We start from the raw sequence: 26,486 nt of genomic DNA on the forward strand, positions 1-26,486 counted from the left end.
GTAACTGCGAAGCTTGCAGCAATGTCTAGACAGAGGGTGGGGGCTGGGAGGTGGCACACCAAGGAAACGACACAGAATTTCCTTGATTTTGCTTCTTCTCAGACTCAGTGTTTCTGCCATAGCCAAACAGCACACAAACTGTGATAGGTGAGAAAATGTGTTGGTTAAAATGGAAAAATCAAGTTGAAGGCTCTATGCCAGAGACAGTTCTCACTTAACTAACTGTGTTAGAAGAAAAGATGCCCATGATCACACGGCATGACAAATCCACACAGAAATGCACAAACACTCAGCTTTTGAAGAGCTTCCACCAACCCAATCAGGAGAGCAATAATCAGGGTAACTTGGATTTTAGAGGGAAGAAATTTACTGCTGAAAACTGAAAAAGAATGAAATTATCACTATTCACAGATGACACGTTAGCATACATACAAAACTCTAAAGATTCAGTTTAAAAAAAACTCTTAAAATGTCAATATAGTAAGGTGGCAGAATACAAAATTAGCATACAAAAAAGTGGCATTTTTCTATGCAAGTAATGAACCAGAAGAAGAGATCTAAAAAAGAAAAAATCCAGTTTACACTAGTATCCAGAGTTAGGTATAAATTGAACCAAGGAAGTGAAAGACTTATACACTGAAGACTGTACAATACTATTAGAGGAAATAAAAAGTTGTTCCATGCTTATGGATTAGAGGAATTAAGATCATTAAAATGACCAGCATAGTCAAAGCAATATAGAAATTCAAAGCAATTCCTATCAAAACCCCCAATAAATCTCTTAAAGGAAATATAAACAAATGCTATGGAATTTTGTCTGGAACCACAAGAGGCCCCAAATTGTCAAAGCAGCCATAAAAGATGTTATCAGCCATAACAGATAAGGAAGCTGTGGTCTATATAAACAATGGAACACTATTTGGCTGCCAGAAAAGATGACATTGTTTTTTGCTATAATATGGATGAAAGTGGAGGGGATCACCCTAAGTGAGATAAGCCAGAAGAAGGCAAATACTAGATGATCTGACTCACAGGGGGATTTAAGAGCCAGAGCAAGCGGGGAAATGCAGGGCGGAACATTAACAAAACAGTGATCTGTTGTAGTAGATCCAAAGATTGAAAAAGCGAAGGTAGGTGGGAGATGAAAGGAGGCCAGAGACCCCGTGCTCTATGGTGGAGGGATATCACACTTTGGTGGTGGGTGAGGTGTGCTTTGGGAAGATGTGAAACTGTACCCCTGTGACAACAGTCTTGTAGAATATTTCTCAAGTAAAATAATGATAATAAAACAGAAAGATTTGGGAGTCAAAGGAGCTTGAGAACATCTCACATATACTTAATATATATATATTATTTATTTACTTATTGGATAGACAGAAATCAAGAGAGAAGGAGATAGGGAGGGGTAGAGAAAGTGACACCTACAGGCCTGCTTCACTGCTCAAAAACTTTTCAGGGGGCCGGGTGGTGGTGCACCTGGTTAAGCGCACTTAGTACTAAGCACAAGGACCTGCACAAGAGCCCTCAGATCCCAACATGCAGGTGTGGGGGGGCACTTCACAAGAGGTGAAGCAGGTCTGCAGATGTTTATCTTTCTCCCTTTCTGTCTCCCCCTTCCCTTTCAATTTCTCTCTGTCTTATCCAATACAATGGAAAAAATGGCCACTGGGAGCAGTGGATTTGTAGTGAGGGCATAAGCCCCAGCAATAACCCTGGAGGCAAAACAAACAAACAAAAAACAAAAGGTTTCCCCTGCAGGTGGGGACTGGTGGCTTGAACCTGGATCCCTGTTCATGATAACATGTGCACTCACTGGGTATGCCATCACCCAGCCTCTCTCATGTGCACTTTTTAAACTTTGGGTTAGGGTCCCATGCAGAGTAGGTGTGGTGGCAGTAGTTTTAAGATGAATAAGCCCACCAACTCATGAGAATTAGGAGGGGCAAATATATGGGATTTGCCCAAATTCTCTTCATAGTAGAGAGAAGAAAGCTGAGAGGATTAAGACAGATATGCAAGGGTTTTGGGTGAAGCCTTCACAAACAAAAACTGAAAAGAGGGGCCGGGGCTGTGGTCCATCTGGTTGAGCACACTTGTTAAAAAGTACAAAGACCCCAGTTCAAGTCTTCAGCCCCCTCCTGCAGGTGGAAAGTTTCATGAGTGGTGAAGCAGTGCTGCAGGTGTCTGTCTCTCTCCCTCTCTATATTCCCCTTTCCTCTCAATTTCTGTCTCTATTCAGTAAATAAAATATTTGTAAATATTGAAAAGAAACCACTTAGATTCAGTGTTTAACAGCTTGTAGTTCAAGTATAGATGTGTAAATTACGTGCTACACTACTGAGTACAATGAATCATTACCTATATCCTGCGAGTACATGTACTTTTGTCTTATTCACTTAAATGCAGTTTAAAAGTTGAAGTGAATGGACAGACTGACTTTTTTAAAGCAAGTTTGTATTGATATTACCAAGAACAAGGACCCAGGTTCGAGCCCCCGCTCTCCATCTGCAGGGGGTCCACTTCACACGCAGTGAAGCAGGTCTCGAGGTCTCTATTTTTCTTTCCCTTCTATCTCCCTGTCCTCTCTCAATTTCTCTCTGTCCTGTCCAATTAAAAAGGAAAAAAAAAGAGAAAAAAAAGGCCATCAGGAGCGGCGGACTTGTACTGCTGGCACCAAGCCCCAGCAATAACTCTGGTGGCAATTAAAAAAAATAGGGGCCAGGTGGTGGCACACCTGGTTGAACACACATGTTATAGTGTGCAAGGACCCAGGTTCGAGCTCCTGGTCCCCACATGCAGGGGGAAAGTTTCACAAGTGGTGAAGCAGTGCTGCAGGTGTCTCTCTGTCTCTTTCCCAATCACCCCCTTCCCTCTCAATTTCTGACTGTCTCTATCCAACAAATAAAGATTTTAAAAATAATAAAAATAAATAATAATAAATCTTATTTATTGGCTAGAGACAGAGAAATTGAGAGGGAAGGGAAAGATAGAGGGGAAGAGAGACAAGACACACACACAAACACACACACACACACACACGTGTAGCTCTGCTTCACCTCTTGTGAAGCTTTCCCCCTGCAGGTGGGGATCAGGGGCTTGAACCTAGGTCCTTGTGCATTATAACATGTGCGCTCAGTTAGGTGCACCACCACCTGGCACCTGGACATACTGATTTTTACGCACACTGAGAAAAAGCTTCTCCTTTGACTTTACTGCAAGCAAAGCTGACACCTTCCTCCCTCAATCTCCCAGCCCACCAAAATAATCATTAGAAACAGTCCCACATTAGAAGCAAGCATACACACCTTAATTCTCAAACAATAGGCACCAATACTGAAGAATGGAGAGAGAAAGAGAAGATACTACAGTACCACTCCAGAATTCATGGAGCTTCCCACATGTGCACGTGGTAAAGCGTGCTCTCTACCACGTGAACTATCTCTAGCCCCCACACTAATTTATGTCACAAGATCACATCCAAACCATTTTTTAAAAGCACCAAAAACACTCAATAATTTTGGTAGGTGAACCTCAAAACAGAAGATACTCTGTTCGTAATATTTTCAGTAAGACGTAAAAAGCCTAGAGAGTGGTCCAGAAGGTGGCACGCTGGAATCTCAAGCATGATGTCCCGAGTTTAATCCCTGGCAGCATATGTACCAGAGTGACATCTGGTTCTTTCTCTCGCTCCACTTATCATTCTTCATGAATAAATAAATAAAATCTTTTTAAAATTTTTTAAATTTGGAGGCTGGGCAGTAGCGCAGTGGGTTAAATACACATGGTGTAAAGTGCAAGGAATCGGCATAAGAATCCCGGTTCAAGCCCCTGCTCCCCACCTGCAGGGTGGGGTGGTCGCTTCACAGGCAGCGAAGCAGGTCTGCAGATGTCTTTCTCTTCCCCTCTCTGTCTGGCCCCTCTCTCTCCATTTCTCTCTGTCCTATCCAAAGGATAGCAATGACAATCACAGTAAACAAAAGGCAACAAAGGGGAAAAACTAATTTTTTTAAAAGCCTAGAGACTAGAAACTTAAGCTTCCAATAGTTTTAACATTTAACACAGTTTAAATATTATTTGTATTGTGTGAACAAACAACTATGTTTTTTCATTGCTAGAGAGTTGTGATTTGCTACCAAAAAATAATAATCTTTCCTACTGGGCTAGCAAACTGGTCAAACTTACTTAATTCTTTCAGAATTGCCAAAGTCCTTTTTAAATCCAAATATCTGAAAGCAAGTCTACTCTGTGATTTTTACCTACTAATTAGGAAGATTCCTATTGCATGGACCAGGCAGTACAAGGGTTTAGAACCTTCTGTTTCCTTTATAAAAACAACTTCTGAAGAATTAGGAGCAGCAGGGCAGATAATCTTAGCAATCAAATATTTTCCTTCTAAAAATCTCTCATTTCCCCTTGCTTTCTACTTTTATTTCAGCTTAAATTATACTTTTCAGCTTCAGAAATTCTACCTGGCTTTTCTTTAGGATGTTTATCTCCTTATCAATGCTGCCATTTTGCTCATACATAGTCTTTTGGACTTTTTCCCACATCTTTTATTTCTTTTAGTATCTTTAAGATGGCTGCCATAAAGTCTTCATCTGGAGGGCTGGGTGGTGATACACCTGGTTGAGAACACACGTTACAGTGTGCAAGGACCCAGGTTCAAGTCCCTGGTCCCCACCTGCAGGAGGAAAGCTTTACAAGTGGTAAAGCAGGGCTACAGGTGTCTCCCTGTTTCTCTGCCTCTCTATCACCCCCTTTCCTCTTGATTTTTGGCTGTCTCTATCAAATCAATAAAGATTTTTTTTAAAAAAGAAAAATACATTAATAAAATAAAGTCTTCATCTGGGAAGGGGTAGATAGCATTATGGTTATGCAAAGACTCTCATATTTGAGGCTCTAAAGTCCCAGGTTCAATCCCCTGCACCATCATAAGCCGGAGTTGAGCTGAGCAGTGCTCTGGTAAAAGAAAGCAAAACAGACTTAGAGATGAAAATAATGTACACATAAATATAAAAATATACAAAAATCAAAATCTTTATCCAGTATATCTGACATCAGGTCTTTGAGGAACTTCTACTGATATTTTTAAAAGATTTATTTTTTGGATGTGTGTGTGTGTGTGTGTGTGTGTGAGAGAGAGAGAGAGAGAGAGAAAGAGAGAGAGAATGAGGTCAGAATATCTGCTCTAGGGAGTCCGGTGGTAGTACAGCTGGTTACGCGCACGTGTTGCAAAGCGACCACCTAAGGACTGGCGTAAGGATCCCGGCTCCCCATCTGTAGGGGAGTCGCTTCACAAGCAGTGAAGCAGGTCTGCAGGTGTCTATCTTTCTCTCCCCCTGTCTTCCTCTCCTCTTTCCATTTCTCTCTGTCCTATCCAACAACATCAACAATAATAACTACAACAATAAAACAATAAGGGCAACAAAAAGGAATAAATAAATATTAAAAAATAACAATAATAAAAAGAATATCTACTCACATGTGGTGCTTGGGATCAAACCTAGAGCCTCACACATGCTAGTTCTGCACTATACTAGCTGAGTCATCTCCCTGGACATTTGACTTATTTTTTCCCCATTGTATGGGTCTTTGTTTCCTTGTATACTTTATAATTTTTGTTGAAAACTGGGCAGCTGAATTAATGTAGTTAAATCTAGAAATCATATTTCCCCTCTCTCTAGGGCTAGCTAGTTTTTTGTTTGTTTTCTTTTTTTTTTTGCTTCCAGGGTTATCGGTGGGGCTCGGTGCCTGCACTGTGAATCCATTGCTCCCGGAGGCCATTTTTCCCATTTTTGTTGCCCTTGTTGTTGTTATTGCTGTTGTTGTTGTTGGATAGGACAGAGAGAAACTGAGAGAATAGGGGGAAGACAGAGAGGGGGAGAGAAAGATAGACACCTGCAGACCAGCTTCACCGCCTGTGAAGCGACCCCCTTGCAGGTGGGGAGCCAGGGGATCCAACCAGGATCTTTAAGCTGGTCCTTGTGATTTGCGCCATTTGTGCTTAAAGCACTGCACTACCACCAGGCCCCCTGTTTGTTTGTTGTTCTAATTTCCCCTTATAGGCAGTTTATTTTGAATGTTCTAGTCTTTAGTACCTGGATCCCAAAAGGGGAGAAAAATGAAACATGAAAGAGGGGAAAAGGGCATTAGACCTTTAAATTTCACAGAAGTTACTTATTCCACAGGGGAGGGCCTGCAACACTGAAGGGAGGTACGGCAACACTGCTTACCCGGACAGAACAGAGGTAGCAACCCAGATCTGTATGACTTGAGTCCCCAAAGGTTCAGTTCCCATTATATGCTAGAGCTATACAGTGCTCTGGTCCCTCTCTTTCTCAAATAAGTGAATGTTTTTAAAAAGTCCATTCAAAAAAGGAAGAAATCACATTTTTTAAATATTTATTTTATTTATTTATTTATTCCCTTTTTTTGTCCTTGTTGTTTTATTGTTGTAGTTATTATTGTTGTTGTCGTTGTTGGATAGGACAGAGAGAAATGGAGAGGGGAGGGAAAGACAGAGTGGAGGAGAGAAAGACAGACACCTGCAGACCTGCTTCACCACCTGTGAAGCGACTCCCCTGCAGGTGGGGATCCTTATGCCGGTCCTTGTGCTTTGCGCCACCTGCGCTTCTTCTTCTTCTAGCGTTTGCCACCACCTGCGCTTAACCCACTGCACTATAGCCCGACTCCCAGAAATCACATTTTAAGGGTTAATTAACACTATGAGGAGTATAAAGAAATATGGTATGGGTCAATAGAGCAGTAAAAGGAGAATTTGACAAGGTTTGGAGATATGGAACTTGAGCTGGACTCTACAGGGAAGATGGGTTATAGAAAGGTATAAAAACAGAAGGGAATTCAAACCAGAAGTGAGAACAATCCCTGACAAGAAAGCAGTATTTGTCATGTAGACGTGTCAGATAGATCAGTCATCACTCAGTCCTCCAGATAGAAAACTAAAATAGCAATAGAGATGATGCTAGTTTTTTTCCTTTTAAAGAGAAGGAAATAAATGTTATAAAAGACTGAGAGATCTGCCTACACTTGTGTGATTAATTAATGCCTAGAGAGTGAGAGTTATAATCTGTGCTCTTTCCACTTTACTATCCTACCAAGGATAACAACATGAACAAAGTTGGAGGTGATGATTGCTAAGTCACTCTGGAATCTTTCTGTGGCCAGGGCTGAATGGACCAGACAGTAAGTGTAGAAAGGTAGTAGGATACCAGGGAGTTGATAGGCAGTTAAATACGTTAGATAGCTTTGGGTAAGATGCTTTTTTTTAAAATAGAAATATCAAGCTTAAAGTTTAGACTTTCTTTTATGGATAACAGGTACTGGCAGTTGAAAGAAGAGTTTTCAATTTCTTTCCAGGAGATATCATATAAATATGAAATGACAATAAAAAGTAAATTCCTTGAAATCATAGGCATCTTTTTGCACTAAGTGAAAGTGCCATGGGTCTTATTAGTAAACAAGTATAATGATAAACTCCACTCAACCACAGCCTTTTATCTCGTGTTTATCTCTTAAGAAAGCCTGAGTTCATTTTTCTTTGCTGAATATTTTAGCTAACGCCACCCTCTGCCAGCAACTTCTGGTTTATAGATTATTCTTGTTCTATTCTTCATTTTGGCTTTATTAAATGAACATCTGGAATTTTCATGGATTGTTATATTCTTGAAATAAAACTCTATTAAAAGATGTGCTGTGGTTCAAAGGAAAATTTATTATTTTGTTTGGTGTGCCTTTGAGTTGATGGGACACTTGTTATCAATTACCTGTAGCTTTAGTTTTTCAATCCTAATTGGAGCACTTTAACTGACGAATACAATCCTGTTGGTGTAAGTAAAATTCATCAGGCATTCATGTAGAAATCCCTTATGGAATTCTTTATTACCATCATTTTCAAGATGAACTATTGGGAAAAATATTATATTAGTCCACTGAGAAATGAAAATTCCTTAAAAGTTCCACCTGCTATTAAAATACCCGAAATGCTTGCTTTTTGAAAGGGCCTGATAAGAAATAACACAGAACTGCATATGGTTTCTGAGACTACCTAGTATATTTCAGGGAGAACTCTGATTATTTTATGTGCCATGTCACAGAGTCTGGTACATAACATAACACTTCTTCCTATGAAAGTGAAAGTTTCAACTGTGTCCTAGCAAATAGAGATATAATCTACCTATAATAGTTTGAAGTGTGCCACTAGTTAAGCTTTTCTACTATATTCACCTGTGTAACTACCAACCAGCATAAGATACAGAAATTTTTTTGTAATTGTCTCACTTTCTTATGTCAAGCAATATATATTCATTCTATTCTAGGATTTCATAGAAATAAAATTGTACAATATATCCTTATGTCCAGTTTTTAAAAAAAATTTCTTTATTGGGGAATTATTGCTTTGCATTCCACAGTAAATACAATAGTTTGTACATGCATAACATTTCCCAGTTTTCCATATAACAATACAACCCCCACTAGGCCGTCTGTCATCCTTTTTGGCATGTCCAGCTTTTTAAACTTAGTATAAAGTCTGTAAGATTCACTCATGTTATGAATAAGTTGCATTTCTTCATACAGTTGTTTCTCAATTTGTTTTATTCATTCTCCTGTTGATAAGTACGTGACTGTTTCCAGTGAGGCTCTCCTGTTGATAATTACATGGCTGTTTCCAGTGAGGCTCTTTAAGGCTGCTATGGTCATTCTTGTACAAATCTTTCTGGGAACATGTTTTTACTTCTCTTGAGTTGAGTAATACCTAGTAATGGAACTAGTGAATCATAAGACAGAAGTATATTTAACTTTATTGGAACTCAAGAGCTTTCTAAATTGGTTTATCACCCTATGCTTCCATTAGCAGCTTCCGAGAATTTCTATTATAGCCTTGTCAACACTTGGTATTGTCAGTCAGTTTGATTTTTAGTCTATCAGGTTCCTGGGAGGTCTATATATTTTTAGTTTGATATCTAATTACTTTATTTTAAAATATGTATTAATTTATTTGATAGGATAGTGAAATACTGAGAGAGGAAAGGGAGATAGGGAAGGACAGAGACAAAGAGACACCTACAACACTGTTTCACCTTTAGTGAAGGTGGGGGACTAGGGGCTTGCGCATTGTAATGTGTATACTCAATCAGGTGTGCCACTGCTAGGCCCCAATACCTAAGTACTTTATTTGAAGGAATGGTACAGATGAAGATGTTCTATTATGTTTTCTTAAAAAAATGTAAAGGATGGGGCCAGGTGGTAGTGCAGCAGGTTAAGCGCACATGGCGCAAAGCACAAGGACCGGCGTAAGGATCCCAGTTTGAGCCCCTGAGTCTCCACCTGCAAGGGGGGGGGTCGCTCCACAGGCAGTGAAGTAGGTCTGCGGGTGTCTATCTTTCTCACCCTCTCTCTGTCTTCCAGTCCTCTCTCCATTTCTCTCTGTCCTATCCAACAACAATGACAGCGATAAAAAGAATAATAACAAGGGCAACAATGAAATACAACAAGGGCAACAAAAAGGGAAAAAATAGCCTCCAGGAATAGCAGTGGTTTCATAGTGCCAGCACTGAATGCCAGTGATAACCCTAGAGGCAAATAAAATAAAATAAAATAAAATAAAATAAAATGTAAAGATGGGGTTGGGTGGTGATGTAGTGGGTTAAGTGCAGGCAGCGCAAAGCTCAAGGACCACCATAAGGAACCCAGTTGGAGCCCCGGCTCCCCAACTGCAGGGGAGTCACTTCACAAGTGGTGAAGCAGGTCTGCAGGTGTATTTCTCTTCCCCTCCTCTCTCCATTTCTCTCTGTCCTATCCAACAACAACAATAACTACTACAACAAAAAAACAACAGGGACAATAAAAGGAAATAAATTAATAAAGACTAAAGTATTTTAAAAAATGTAAAGGTGACCCTATAATACATGCATTGCCTTGGTGACCTGAGATTTAGTCAGTTTCCCACTGTACTTGTCAAAAATATTGCAAAGGATTCTGTTCAGTGAAGTGAGCAAAAATGTTGTTTTCCAACTGGTACCTGAGTTTCTCAACAACAAGATTTCTTTGAGAAAGGCCTTTGACAAGTTGCTCTGGGTGACTGGGGAAGCCCTAAAGTCATGGGTTGGAAGGAAGCACTGAGGAAATGGTAAGCTGAAGAAAGAAATGAAGGATTCAGGAAAGTAGATGATAAAAGATAAAGAGCTGGGAAATGTGCTAGAAACTAGAGACTAGAGCCTCAGGCAGCATAAAGGGCTGAAGGACTTGTCAGACAAAGACATTTAATATTAAATGTTGAATGATCACTTCTAGATTCATCTAGTCATATTCAAGTGCTCCAATGGCTTCATTTGGGGAGTGGGGTGAGGAACCAGAAAGACTTGGGTCCTCTATTTGGTCATTGTTAGGGCGGAGGTTAGAGAAAAGCTCCAAGAGGTTGAGCAGAGAATGTTAATTCAACTTAACTTACAAATCATGATTAATTAAAATATTGATAAATTCCATTTTACAAATCAAATTAAAAAAATAAAATATGTTGATAATTTCAAAATACATAGAAGAATACATCAATGAAACATTTCAGGACCATAACACCAAAGACTCCACCTCATGGGCAATGGAAACAAAAACATGAACAGAATGAAATCAAATTGAAAAGCTTCTACACATCAAAAGAAAGTTATTTTTTTTCAAAAGAAAGTTCTATAAGGATAAACAGGAAACCTAGCAAATGGGAAAAGTTACTTGCACACTACACTTCAGACAAGTAGTTGTTGGGAGCTGGGCGGTAGCACAGCAGGTTAAGCACAAGTGGTGCAAAGCGCAAGGACCAGCGTAAGGATCCTGGTTCGAGCCCCGGCTCCCCACCTGCAGGGGAGTTGCTTCACAAGCAGTGAAGCAGGTCTGCAGGTGTCTATCTTTCTCTCCCCCTCTCCGTCTGCCCCTCCTCTCTCCATTTCTCTCTGTCCTATCAACAACGACGACATCAATAACAACAATAACTACAACAATAAAACAAGGGCAACAGACAAGTGGTTGTTATCAAACATCTATAAAGAACTCATACAGCTGGGGGTGCTGAACCTGGGACCTCTCAGTAGGTTTTTATTATAAGTACTGGTGTAGCAACCCTATGACTTCTAACTATACAGATTTCTCCTTTGTCTGACAAAGTGAAGAATAAATACTTATTGACTGCTCTTGTATTTTTGAAACACTGCTGACCTCACCAAGATGCACTCTCGTTTGCCTCCATATTTTGTAGGGGCACTAGGAAGGAATTTGTTTAAGGCATGGCTAGCAATCGTATTGGTAAGGGTCTCTTGTTTAGCCACCTGGAGGATGGGAACGACCCTTTCCAGATCAGAAGCCACAACAAGCACAACGCTGACACCAGAGCTCATATTTATGTTTACCTTGGTTTCCTCACCATTTGGGTCAGTTGTCCCTCCTTTTTATCAGACCAGCTCAATGTCTCCTCTAACGTTTTTGTCTTCAGAAGATTTAAGGAAGTATAGCTGTGTAGGGCTCCTGGTTCCAATTCCAATGTGAGTATGGAGGTTTCCCCACACCAAGACATGTTCAGAGGCTCTCATGATTCCCCTCCCCTCAGATACTATTCAGAGTAGCTCCCAGAACTCAGGAAACCGACTTACTCACCAGTTTACCAGTTCACTAAAAAGGATATTACTCAGCAACAGCTAGATGGAAGAGATGCACAGGGCAAGGTATAGGGGAAGGGTGTCATGTTGCCATGCCTCTCCAGTGGCCATTCTCCCTAATCTCCAACGTGTCACTGTGCCAAACCGGAAGCTCTCCCAAGTCCTTCCTCTAGGATGTTTACGGAGGCTTCATTACAAAGGCAGGATTGATAAACTCACTGACCACTGGCAATTGAGCAAAAATCTCCAGCCCCTCCCCGGAAATAAGGGGTGAAATGGGACTGGAAGTCCTGCTCTCAATGCAGGTTGGCTTCCCTAGCAACTAGTCCTCAACCTCAGTTGTTTTCCAAAAATTAACCTTCTTTAACATAACAAGAGACCCCCTAATCACTCTCCATAGGAAATTCCAAGACTTTTTTTTTTAACTTGAGCACTACTCAATTCTGGTTTATGCTGGTGCTGGAGACTGCCTGGCTGAAACCTAACTCCCCAGCCAGAAATTTCAAGGCTTTTGTAAGTTGTGAGTCTGTAACTGTGAATGAAGAACAATATATATGTGTATGTGTATATATGTATATGTATATATGGAAAAATGTACTTTGGGTCAACTGAATGAAAATCACAGTAGCACACCTCTCTGTAATTCAGCATCAGGTCACCAAAGGAACTAATTTAGCTTCAACTCTACATTCTGTTTCTGGTAATGGGCATTCTGCTAGAGTCTAAAAGTCCCTCCCCGACTTCCTTGTAGTTGTAGGTGGACTCTGGACACTCAGCTACCACGCCTCCTCCACCTTGTTATTTCCATCTTTCTAGGATGTGAGTTCACTCCAGCCCAGCGAGTGAGATAGTCTCCCAGACAGATTTCTCTACTACTCTCCGCATGACTAGAAGGTCATCCCTGGGACCAGGCCTGAAGTGGCAATGCCTGTCAGGACAGTGTCTGACTTGATACCCTGGCTGCATTCCTCTCATGTCCTGCCTTCTGGCATCCCCTGGGTCTTACATAACTGTGACACAGGAAAAGACATGATCGAAGTAACCATTCAACTCTGCATCACAGCTGCTGCTTCTCTTTCAATACTCACCCCTCCTTTCCTTGCCCCTGAAGTCCCTCCTCTGGTGGCCACTGCTCCTATCGCCTAGTGTACCAGTATCCTCAACCACTGTCGGGATGTACACAAGACCAAACACTATAATTACTTAAGCAATAAGATAAATGGCCCTTGTGAAAGAAGATTAAAAACAAAGATTGCTTCACAGAGAAGCCGATTTCTAAAATAAGAACATTAGGCATGCATTATCATGATTTTAAAAAGTAAAATTGGGTTGTTGGAAAAGTCATGACATATTTTTTTCTATGCAAAAATGTGTTATAGCTTTTCCAACAACCCAATGTATCTTATCAAATAAGTAATTTCATATACTTTGAATAAATACTCAGAAGTGGAATTGCTGGCTCATATGGTATTTCTAGTCTTAGTTTTTCAGAATTTTCCATACTGCTTTCCACAGAGGCTGAACCAATGATATTCCCCTCAACAGTACACAAGGTTTTTCTTTTTTCCACATTTTCTCCAATGCTTGTTGCTGACATCTTGATAATGGCCATTCTAAACGAAGTGAGGTGATATCTCACTGTGGTTTTGATTTTCATTTTCATTTCCCCAGTGATAAATGATGGTGAACATCTCTTTAAAGATCTGTTGGTCATCTGTATGTCTTCTTTGGTAAAACATTTATTTATGACCCTCTGGCCATTTTTTAATTGTGTTGTTTGGGCTTTTTTTGTTGTTAAATTGTGTAAGTCATTTATATATTTTTAGATGCTAATCCATCAAATAGATGATTGACTTTACCAGTTCTGCCCAATGGTGGTGCTGGGGATAGAGCCTGGGATCTTGTAGTCTCAAGCATGAAAGTTTCTTGCAATAATCATTAGACTGTCTTCCCAGTCCCATCAGAGACATGATTTCCACGTTTCTTCTCTCTTCAGTAGGCTGATGATGTGCACCCCTATGTTCAATGCAACTCTGTTTACAATACCCCCAATATATAAAAAACCAAATGCCCAATGACACGAAAGTGGACAAAGAAGATGTAGTACATTATACAAAACAGAACACTATTCAGCTATAAGAAAGAATGAAAGCTCTACATTTGCAACAGCATGAATGGACTTTGAGAGGATAATGCTAAATGAAATAAGTCAGATAGAGAAAGACAAATACCATATGACTTCAATCATACATGGATGATAAAGTGAATAGACAAACAAAACCCAAAAGCAAACCCTCAGAAACTAACAGAATGGTAGTAACCAAAGGAGAAGGAGGATGACAGGTAGATAAAATGAGCAAAAGAGGTCAACAGTAATGTGTCTGGTGGAAACTAGACTTTTGATGGTGATCATGATGTAATTTATATAGATACCAAATTATAACAGCTATATACCTGAAACCTACATAATGTTATCAACTAAGGCTACTTTATTTTTGTTTATATTTAAAAAATATTTCTGGGGGCCGGGTGGTAGCACAATGGGTTAAGCGCTAAGTGCAAGGACCAGTATAAGGATCCTGGTTGGAACCCCTGGCTTCCCAGGGGTTCTCCTATCTTTCTCTCCCCGTCTGTTTTCCCGCCTCTCTCCATTTCTTTCTGTCCAAGCCCGAGCAATAACCCTGGAGACAAAATATATATATTTATAAAAATAATTTCTATTTATTATTGGATAGAGACACAGAGAGATTTAGAGGAGAGAGAAGGAAAGAAGCAGACACCTGCAGCCCTGCTTCACTACTCATGAAGTTTTCCCCCTGCAGTTAGGGATGAGGGGCTTGAACTTGGGTCCTTGTGCACTGTAATATGTGCACTTAACCAGGTGTGCCACTGCCTAGCCCCCCAAGGTTACTTTCATTAAAATAATAATAATAATAAAAAAGATTACTGTCTGCCAAGCTTCACCCAAGAGGGATTACTTCTTCCTTGTATAAAGGATAGAAAATAGAACCTAAAAGATCATTGCTATTGTTATTTTCAGTATATTGGTGATGTATCCTTTCATTTCATCCCTTAACTACACACACGTCACATATAAATAAACATATTATAACCATACTGTACAAGTTGAATGCAATCTACCCTTTTGCTTTTTTTTAATCGGCACCAGGGTTATTGCTGGGGCTCGGTGCCAACACTATGAATCCACTACTCCTGACAGACATTTTTTAAACTTTTTTTTAAAAATCATTTCTATTGTATCTGATAGGACAAAGAGAAACTGAGAGTAGAGAGGGAAAGAGAGAGACACTTGCAGATCTGTTACACCACTCATGAAGTGACCCCCAGCAGGTGGGGAACAGGTACTTGAACCCAGGTCCTTATGCATGGCAATGTGTGCACTCAATCAGGTATGCCATGGCCTAGTATATGTATATAAACTATGTATATAAAATATAAATATGTGCATAAGATTACATATGTTAACTCTCTTTTCAGCCACCAGGTTCCGGATGCTGACCAGACTTCCCTGGACAGACGACCCCATCAATGTGTACTGGAGCGCCCCTTCCTCAGAGCCCCATCCTATTAAGGAAAGAGAGAGACAGACTGGGAGTATGGATCAACCAGTCAACGCCCATGTTCAAGGGGAAGCAATTACAGAAGCCAGACCTTCCACCCTCTACAACCCACAACAACCCTGGATCCATACTCCCAGAGAGATAGAGAATGGGAAGGCTATCAGGGGAGGGGGTGGGATGTGGAGATCAGGTTATGGGAATTGTGCGGAATTGTACCCCTCTCATTCTATGGTTTTGTTAATGTCTCCTTTCTTAAATAAAAAAAAAAGATTACATATACTTATATGTTATATGTTACATATAATGGACATATGTTATACTTTAATTGATTCGCTATTTGAGGCCTTATTGTTTTTAGGCTTTTGATATTATAAACAATACTGTGATTAGTCTCTTTATATAAAATTATACATTTTCCTGAGCCTTGCTGATGGTTTTATTAGAATAAAATTCAAGAAATAGAATTTCTGGTTTAATGGTGATATGTATCAATAGTTTTAAAGCTTTTGATACATTATAGCCAATAGTAGAAAGACTATTCTAGTTCTCATCAGAAGTATTTGGGGTTCATTTTTTTTGTTCTCACTGCCAGTGGATATTTATCACTAGAAAGTTTTTTTTTTTGTTTCGTTTTGTTTTTGAATTACAAACTTCTAAACACATGTATAAGCAAAAAGAAACAAGAACAGAATACTGTTATGGACCAAATGATAAATATGAAAAAGGAACAAATTGTTCACTATTCATAGCAGTAAAATGACATTCTTTTATGTTTGCTATCTATCCCTCTAAAGGCTTAAATTTTGGAGTCTGCTCAAATAGCATTCATGCCCTGGGCATCAGATAATGTTTGATTATATTTTACAAATATTTTCTGATAAGTAGATCATCAAACATTCTGATGAAGACTTAATTAGCTAGGTAAGTAAACAGTCATTTTCTCCATTTGTATTGCCTAATTTGATTGCCATTGGAAGTAGATTTTTAAACACGTGATTAGACAGCAGCTAATCTCCAAGTCCCCATGCTTCCAAGTCCAGTACTCTACTCAGTGTACCACTTCTGGAGACCCACTATCTCCAAATTCATCAGAGACTTGTATTCAAAGATCTTTCACTTACTTAAAAAAAGTGTTCATCTTCCTTGTCGGTCATTTGGCAGGTTGAGGAATTTTGGCTAGCTGCCACAGGAAATATTCAAAATCGTGGAACGGATCTGAAGGAAGGAAAAGAAGTTACAGTTAATCATGGGGTACATGAGTCAGTTTCATTTTAAGGATTGACTCTGAAGTGGAGAATTCAAAACACACACACACACACACACACACACACACACACACACACGAGAAGCCCTAGGGATGAAGAAGGAGAAAGCTATTAGTAGTTGGAATAAATTTCTTCAGAGAAAAGAATTCCTTTCTATATGAACTGCCATAAAAGCCATCTGTGTTGAAATTTGTATGCTTTTGAAAGGCTCCCTCCACATGGGGTGCTCTTCTGGGTTAAGATAAGTGTGTGTCTGAAGTGATTCTGAGGGGTAGATTTTGATATTCAGACAAATCACAGAAAAATGACTCAGAGGTGATCTGTCACTATTTTCCCCCAAGATAATGGAAGTTCTCTATGAGGGAACGATTTGTTTTCATTGAACACTACAAATGAACATGTTAGTGGTTGTGGGCCTCCAAATGGGATTGAGATTCCCTTTCTCTGGTTTGGCATTGGGTAGTTTTTGTTTTGTTTTGTTTTTGGTGCCCTTGGGTCATTAGCTATTCTTGTTCTCTTAAGTTCTATAAAATGCTAAAAACACACATAATTAAGACATATCAAGATTTTTAAGGAACTCCTTTCTGGCAGAGGGTCTGTACACTGCACCAAATATTGACAGTTGAACTTTTGCTTACTGAAAGCATCTGATGATTGACTTTTAGAATGAGCAAAGATAGTTCTGCTTTTATATTTGAACACGTTTATTCCATATATTGGCTAAACCATTTTTTTTTTTTTACCATTTCTTCAGACTATAAAAGCTGCAGTATTTATTGAATGGTGTTCTGACAACTGTTTTTAACATATGACGAGAGCTGTATTTGGCAAGCCCTTCACAGAGTCCCCTGTGAATGGTCTGCCAGAGTAATTAGTGAGTAAATATTTTTAGGTATTTTCACCCTCAGAAGGTTCTTTATTAACTAGGTACTTGTGTGTAGTGCTGCTGTAAGACCTCTTTAAAAAAATTTAGCTTTATTTTTCATTTGATAGGACAGAGAGAAATTGAGAGGGGAAAGGGGGAAATAGAGAGGAACGGAGACAGAGACATCTCAGTATACTCACAAAGTTGTGCAACCATCACCACAATCTAATTTAGTATATTTTCTTTTTTTATATAAATCTTTTTTTAAAATTTTAGATTTTATTTATTTATGAGAAAGATTGGAGGAGAGAGAAAGGCATTACTCTGGCACATGTGCTGCCGGGGATCGAACTCACAACCTCATGTTTGAGAGTCCAAGGCTGTACCACCTCCCGGACTACTAATTTAGTATATTTTCATCAACACTCCCCCAGAAACTTGCCACCATCAGCCCTCTTTTCCTGCCCTCCACCTCTGGCTCTCCAGCACCTCAGTCTGAGCTCTATGCAGCCACTAATCTATCTCTATAGATATGTCCATTCTGGACACTGCATGACAGAGGTTTTATATGTTATGATTCAACTTTTTAGGTGCTCTTTGGAAATTGGGGACTTTCACCTTTCTGCTAATGGCTAACACTCAGCCTTAACCACTCAAAACCTAAACTCAAGTGTGAGAAAGAAATTTAGAAGGGTAATGTTAATTGTACTTGCATGGGGGATATAGAAATATGTATGTCCAATAGAAGCCTTTAAATTTTTTTCCCTTCAGACTAGACTTAACAAATTCCTGACTGGACAAGGAGCTGATGTTCAGTGCCATCACGTTGCTCTTCACAGCACGTTTGCCTCCAGCTTTCCCGAACTAAGCAGTGTTTGAGAACTGGGGAGTGCTATCTAGGACTTTCAAAAAAATTGAAAACAGAGAGAAGACAAATGAAGCAATATTCTCATTCAAGAAAATTGCATGGTGTTTTTAAACATCTAAAAGTACAGATCAAAAATGATAATCATGTTAGATAACCAAGCATAATGTAAAAGCAGGCCAAAAGACAGCCATTTGGAAGCAGATGGAAGCAAACATTAACCACAGATAGTCTACTGAGTTGTGGGTTTAATTTCCCTTTTCTTTAAAAACCCATCTAAAATCCATTTACTGCTGCCTTCCTTTCTAATATTTTTGTTCTGTGCCCTAGAATATTTAACAAGGGAAACACACAACTCAAGATGACAGTATCTTCAGAGAGTTTTAAGGACCTGAAAAAGAAGGCTTTGAAACCACAGATCAGTATCTCAGAATAATTTCCACAGCCAAATGTGCAATTGGTCCTCTTCTGTAGTGGATTCTACACCAGAGCTCATCTACATGTTGTGACTTAGCAACCTTCCCCAAAAAGGAGGCCTCAATCTTGACTAGCTTTATAAAAAGCACTTGGGAGGGTTTGGAGTTTCAGTCTTTGCACTTTGAGATGTGACAAGCAAAAAACAAACAAACAAAAACAACCAAAAAACAACCCCCAAACACCTCACTATTATTTGTTTTGTGTTCAGATGACTTTAGCTAGCTTAACATTCTGGAGTTTGGTTCTTCGGATTTGAACTCATACACAAGAACAAAACCCACTGAAAATGTTAATACAAGTCTTAGATAAACACATTTTTTGATCCCATGTTTCATTCCATGACTTAGTTTAAACTGAAAATTGTGTTGATTTTTTTCCTGAAGGAAAAAACTTTTTCTGTCATGGGCTTCATGGTTATTTCCTCTCTTCCACCACTGGAGCCCACTGGAGCCAACCCTTACATCAGAGGCATCTGTTTGCAGTAGGAAACTTTTGGTAAAATACAACTAAAAGGTTGTTGCAAAGACCTCTGGCTTGCTTGGTCAGTTTTAAAAGGCTGTATTTTGAACATGTGGAAGAAAACTGTAGTGTGAATGTGTGTCCTGTCTGGGAAGGGGAGTGAGCTGAGGAAGGGATCTATCTGCCAGGGGAATCGAGGGAGTGTGGGAGACCATCAGAGGCTTTCTCTGGCCACTCTCCAGATTCTCTGAATCCTTTTAATTTCCCCTATAGTTAAGGACAAGAAAGTGTATTTTGAATACAAAATTGTCACATTAGGAAAAATGGAACAGCTAAACGGTCCTACCCACCCCCCCAAAAAAAAATTCTATAGTGATGAAAAAATTCTATAGTGGTGAACTCCTTTTTAATATTTATTTAATTGGACAGAGAGAGTTGAGAGGGGTGGAGGAGAGAGGGAGAGAGACCTACAGACCTACAGTACTGCTTTACTATTTTTTTTTTTTTTGCTTCCAGGGTTATTGCTGGGCTTGGTGCCTGCACTGTGAATCCGCTGCTCCTAGAGGATACTTTTTCCCTTTTGTTGCCCTTGCTGTTTATTGTTATTATTATGTTATTATTATTATCGTTATGTTATTATTATTGTTGTTACTGCTGTCGTTGCTGTTGGACAAGACAGAGAGAAATCGAGAGAGGACAGGAAGACAGAGGGGGGAAAGAAAGACACTTGCAGACCTGCTTCACAGCTTGTGAAGCGCTACCTCCCCATCCCCGCAGGTGGGGAGCCAGGGGCTTGAACCAGGATCCTTACGCCCGGTCCCTTTTGCTTCACGCCATGTGCGCTTATCCCGCTGTGCTACCGCCTGTCCCCCTGCTTCACTACTTGTAAAGCTTCCCTCCTTCAGGTGGGGACTGGAGACTTGAACCAGTGTCCTTGTGCACTGTAATATGTGCACTCAACCAGGTGGGCCACCTCCTAGTCCCAACAGCTAAAGATTTTAACAACAGCTTTTCATTGGTGCAAAAAAAAAAATTCTTCTGATTTCCTGCTATCTAGGGCCCCCTGTTGAACTGGGAGAATAAAAGTACTACGACACTGAAAAAAATATATTAGAGAGGATAGCAACAGCAAATAGACCTAAGATGAGGTTTTTAAGGGGGAATTAAACACACACAACTTAGCAGACCTAGTATCTATGGTTAATGTTTGCTTCCATCTACATTCAAATGACCTGACCTCTTCCAATGACCAAGGTCATCTATCAATATACAGGGGACCCTTTATGAGGTTGTTTCATATGACATTAATGGATATAAAATTTGTAACTGCTTTACTGGCAGGTGCAGTAAGAGAAATCGTAGACTCCCATTTCCCTCAGGGAAGGACTGTAATGAACTCTGTTGTGATAGCCAAAAAGTGACATCAGTGCCAGGTTGTCTAAAGGAAATATGTCTGCTGTTGTTAATTGCCAGAGGAAAACCTTCACAGTTACCATTCTTTCACTTACTCAACAAATATTTATTGAGCTTTTTTTCATGAGTCAGGAGCTATTCTGACTGCTCAGAATACTGAAATGAAGAAAACTGACAAAAATCTCTACCTTCATAGAGCTCCTACTCTAGCGTGGAAGATACAGACAGTATTGAGGATGGCCCAACAAAAGTCCATTTTCCATTTCTTCCTTGGGAAAGGGATGCTTGACAAAACTATACTTCCCAGCCTTCCTTACAATTGGTGTGGTCATGTGATTAAGTTCTTACTGAAGAAATACATGTGGCGCTGATTTCTACTACTTGCAAGGTCAAATTTCAGGCTGTGCTTGTGTTTCTTTCATGTTCTCTTCCCCTTTCCTGCCAACTGGAACCTGGACCTGGTAGTGACCTAGCTTCAACCATGCAGCTTCAACCCAAGAAGAAGGCATGAACAAAACAGTGGAAAGTCTTCATAGCCCTAATTATCTCAAGCAGATAGCCCACTGGCCTAGCCTGTTTGCTTCTATATTCCTCCAGTCACTGTATTCTGAGGATACTTGCTTACGGCCATTTGGTAATAAACTAGTATAACAGGCATGTAAATGTGTAAAAACATGACATCAGATGAAATAGATATGATGAAGAAAAATAAAAGCGGTGAGAATAGAAAACATCAAGATGGGGAGCAGTTTTAAATATAGAAATCAAAAAAGGGAAGTTGGGCGGTAGTGCAGTGGGTTAAGCGCACGTGGCGCGAAGTGCAAGGAGCCCTCGGCTCCCCACCTGCAGAGGAGTTGCTTCACAGGTGGTGCAGCAGGTCTGCAGGTGTCTGTTTTTCTCTCCCCCTCTCTGTCTTCCTCTCCTCTCTCCATTTCTCTCTGTCCTAACAACAATGACATCAATAACAATAACTACAACAACAATAAAAAACAACGAGGGCAACAAAAGGGAATATATATATATATAAAGCTATCAAAAGAGGACTCACTTGAGATGACATCTGAGGAAAGGTGAGAAGGATCTGAGAATTCAGCAGTCCAGCTACCTGGGGGAGGGTGTTAATGGCAGAAAAAATGGCAAGTGCAAAAGCCACGAGGTAAGAATATGTATAGCAGGGAGTCAGGCTGTAGCGCAGCAGGTTAAGCACACGTGACACAAAGCGCAAGAACTGCGTCAGGAACCCGGTTCGAGCCCCCGGTTCCCCACCTGTAAGGGAGTCGCTTCACAGGCAGTGAAGCAGGTCTGAAGGTGTTTATCTTTCTCTCCCCCTCTCTGTCTTCCCCTCCTCTCTCCATTTCTCTCTGTCCTATCTAACCACGACGACATCAATAACAACAATAACTACAACAACAATGAAAAACAAGGGCAACAAAAGGGAAAATAATCATTAAAAAAAGAGATGGCAAACACAAAGTAAAGTTTAGACTGGGTTTAGAGTACTGCACTAAAGCAAAGGGCTCTGGAGAAGGAAAGCAGGGAGGGAGGGGGCTGGGGGCAGGGCTTTGGCATCCTGGTACATGATGGTGGAAAAGGACCTAAGTTGGGGGTAAGACTGTTCTGCAGACATCTATCACGGGGAGATGAGATACTGTTGTCATGTGTCAACAACTGTACTATTTATTTATTTTCCCTTTTGTTGCCCTTGTTTTTTATTGTTATTGATGTTGTCGTTAGATAGGACAGAGAGAAATGGAGAGAGGAGGGGAAGAAAGAGAGGGGAAGAGAAAGACAGACACCTGCAAACCCACTTTACCGCCTGTGAAGCAACTCCCCTGCAGGTGGGGAGCCAGGGGCTCGAACCGGATCCTTAAGCTGGTCCTTGTGCTTTGCACCATGTGTGCTTAACCTGCTGCGCTACCACCCGACTTAACAACTGTACTATAAATAATTAGCCCCCTAGTAAAACTATATGTGTGCATGAGTATGTATGGCTTTTTGAAATGCAATTTAAAAAATATATTTATTTACTTTAGTAAAAGAGAGATATAGAGATGAAGAAAGAAAGAAAGAAAGAAAGAAAGAAAGAAAGAAAGAAAGTCGCAGGTGGTGGTAAACCTGGCTGAATACACATGCTACAATGCACAAGGACCCTGGTTCGAGCCCCTAGTCCCCACCTACAGAGGAAAAGCTTCACGAGTGGTGAAGCAGTGCTGCAGGTGTCTCTTTATCTCTCTTCCTCTTTACCTCCCCCTTCCCTCTTGACTTCTGTCTCTATCCAATAAATAAATAAAGATAATTTTAAAAGTGAGGAAAAAAAGAAAGAAAAGAAGAAAGAAAGGGAAGGAGGGAGGGAGGGGGGAAGGAAAGAAGGCAGGCAGACAGGCAAACAGACACCAGAGTACTGTCCACCTCTGGCTTATGATGGGGTTGGGGACTGAACCTGGGACATCAAAGCCTCAGGTATGAAAAGTCTTTTACATGACCATTATGTTGTCTCCACAGCCCTAGAGAATTTTTAAAATTCAGTGAGAACTAGAGCATCATTCTGGCATACTCAGTGTCAGGGGTCAGAGTCAGGACTTCATGCTTGCAGGTCTTGCCCTCTATTGCTGAGTCACCTGACCTGTTGCTGTGCCCAACATATTTGAGGAACAGAAGGTCATGTGCTGGAGCAGAGTGAGGAGAGACTGGGAAGAAGTTCAGCTGCAGAGGTGGTGAAGGTAGGAGGAAGGCAAGAAGTAGACCACAAATGGCCTTTGGTGGGTCCCAATGAGGACTTTGCCTTTAAGTAGGAACGATAGCCACTGTGGAGCACTGAGCCACAGTATGATCCTGATTGCTTCCTTGTTAAAGACATACTCTAGCAGATCAAGGGTAAAAGTGCAAGAGTAGTTACAAAGCAATTTCAATAATCTAGTTGAGACTTGATGACAGCTTGGTGGCCAGATCTTGGTGGAATTTTGGAGGTGGGTGATGCTTCTGCCTTGAAAAGTTAGAAGATTGCAGTTGGTGTTCATAGAACTGGGGTGGGGGAGTTCTTTGCAAAGCAGATACAAAGGGAAGGAGTTTTGTCAGTGTTTCCTTTTTATAAATAAAAATTATATAAAAAATAAAAAAGAATAAATAAATAAATAAAAGTAAAAAAAGTTTGGGTGCATGTGACGTTAGAGGTGCATCCTAGGTATCCAAATAGAAGTGCCAGGTAGGCAGAGATAGGTATGTAAAATTGGGAATGAGGGGAGAAGTACCAGCACACAGATGGGCCTTAGAGTTCTGTATTGAATTAAGAGTCCCAGGAAAGGAGTGTGAATGGAGTCGCGGTGTGGGACTAAAGACCTGGGGCCTCCAACCTGGAGAGTCTGGAGAGTTGAAAAGGAACCAACAGGGGTGATCAAGAGGGAAACCAAGAGACTTTAGCATCCTCCAAGCTGCATGAAACAAGTAATTCCAGGAGATTATTCACTGAGAGGCACTGGGGTACAGAAAGGGAACATGGCCCTGTGAACAGAAAAGTCTCACGTGCCACAGACTTCATTCACCATCTCTGGGAATTTTGGAAAAACAACTTCTAAGTAACAACGATACCCAAAGAGTGGATCTGTAGAAAGGGACAACCAAGCCCAATGATCCAAAAGCTCTCCAAGCTGTAACATAGTGCGTGGGGCTCTTACAGAAGGTATACAGCAAATGCAAATGCTTGCTGATCCCATATGGAATTGTCCAGCCTCCTCTGTCTGAGTTCTGAGGGTCAGAGTTGTTGATGACAGAATAGAGAATGGCACAGGGAGGACACAGGAGTGAAGGTTTAAGGCAAGAATTCCAGTCAAACCTCGAAGCCCCTCTCCAGGATGTACCCCTATCTCACCCTTTCCTTTTTCTGGCTCATTTCCTTCGCTGCAGATGCTAAAAGAGGAAAGCAAAGCTGCCTCCTGAGTGGAAAGGGTTATAGAGACAAAAGTACTATAGGGGCATGAATTTCTAAGTGACTGACTAGCAGAGGTTGTTTCTATTAGGTCATTAAAGGGAAATGTGCTGAAAATATCCAATTCAGGTGTTATTTCTGATTGTCTTGGCTATCATTTATTTCCCTGACAGAGGCAAAAATATGAAACAGTTTTTGTTTTATTTTGTTTTTAAACTTCCTTGAAGTTACATCACACCACTGGATTACGTTTGTGAACACTGTAGAGCAGTGTTATCTGTTTTTTTTCCCTCCCAGTGATTCTATAGTATTAAATTTGTAAACCTAAGGATGATGATGATGATTTTACTAGAGCATTGCTCATCTCTGGTTTATGGTGGTGCAGGGGATTGAACCTGAGCCTCAGGAATGAGACTTTTTGCATAATCATTATGTTATCTACCCCATGCCCAAGGCCTTAATTTTTTATGAATATCACTAAACAGTACATTAATTTAACTTTAAATCCTCAGCATAATTTTTTCTCAGCTGTTTCCTTTTTAGAAATAGGGAATGAGATTTCAGAAATGCAAAATAGGGTGGGGGTAGATAGCATAATGATTATACAAAGAGACTCTCAAGCCTGAGCATCCAAAGTCCCAGGTTCAATCCCCTGCACCACCATAAATCAGAGCTGAGTAGTGCTCTGGTAAAAAAAGGAAGGAAGGAAGGAAGGAAGGAAGGAAGGAAGGAAGGAAAACATGTCATGACTTTTCTGACAGCCAAATAATTTTTTTATTCTAGGAACAAATTTTTTAAAAATAATTACATATCAATAAAAATAATCACATTAATTTAAAAAGGAATGAAACAATGCTATCATACTAATAGTTGCATAAAAAGTTATTTGACAAAGTTCAACAGTCATTCAAATTAAAACTCTGGCCATTTTAAGAGACTGGCATACTTTAACGATGTCTCTTCTGTCATTATCAGGCCACCCCATCAGCTGGGGCCCTAGTCAGAGAGTCCTGAGACATGATGGACCTAGATCTCAAATAGATCCCTCTCTCCACTGTTACTGGTCATCTCTATCAGGAACAACACAATAGACCCTTTTCTAGGCCCCCATAAGACCTTGTGCTCAATGTGCATCAACAACGGTAGAGAATGTTCCATCCTCCGAAGGGAGGCTGGACAACATACTCTATGTTCTACCTGAGGAAGATGGGTCCTGAAATTGGGGCAGCTTGGAACATTCCTATTCATGATCACAGAATGTGAACTCAGATCTATAGGGATGCAGAGGTCACATACAGTCAACAATATTTATACATCTTTCCCATATTTGGGAGCTACTCTCTTCCCTAATCCAGCTTTCTGGTCCTTTTTCCAGCCATGACATCATCTCCTCAGACAATAACTTAGATCTACCTGCATATCAGATGTCAGGCTCAGGAAAAAACAAACAAACAAAAAAACACTAGTATAGTCATGGGCTCTTAATATAACTAAAATAGGGCTACTATCTACAAAACAGAGACACCCCCCCACCCCCCGCAACTCTTCATATGAACTTTTCTAGCCTTTAAGTTCATGATTAGTCAACAATTTTTTTCGGCTTTATATGTTAACTCTTTTTTCAGACACCAGGTTCCAGATGCTAACATGCCCAGTTGGCTAACTGGACTTTCCTGGACAGAGGACCCCACCAATGTGTCCTGGAGCTCTGCTTCCCCAGAACCCTGCCCCACTAGGGAACGGAAGACGCAGACTGGGAGTATGGATCGACCTGCTAACGCCTGTGTTCAGCGGGGAAGCAATTACAGAAGCCAGACCTTCTGCCTCCTGCACCCCATAATCACTCTGGGTCTATATTCCCAGAGGGATAAAGAATAAGAAAACTATCAGGGGAGGGGATGGGATACGGAGTTTTGGTGGTGGGAACTGTGTGGAGTTGTACCTCTCTTATCCTATGGTTTTTGTCAGTGTTTCCTTTT

At 40.4% G+C, this 26,486-nt stretch overlaps 1 long non-coding RNA gene across 3 annotated transcripts in view; it reads right to left on the reverse strand.

The window, feature by feature from the left end:
* LOC132535790 (uncharacterized) overlaps positions 1–26,486 on the reverse strand; it is a 345,179-nt gene that overhangs the window by 48,437 nt on the left and 270,256 nt on the right. For all 3 annotated transcript variants that reach the window (XR_009547498.1, XR_009547499.1, XR_009547500.1), the window contains one exon: positions 16,363–16,456. This is a non-coding gene — a long non-coding RNA (uncharacterized LOC132535790). The remainder of the gene's footprint in view (positions 1–16,362; positions 16,457–26,486) is intronic.

This window comes from Erinaceus europaeus, chromosome X (genome assembly GCF_950295315.1).
Source record: "Erinaceus europaeus chromosome X, mEriEur2.1, whole genome shotgun sequence".
Classification (NCBI taxonomy): Eukaryota; Metazoa; Chordata; class Mammalia; order Eulipotyphla; family Erinaceidae; genus Erinaceus; species Erinaceus europaeus.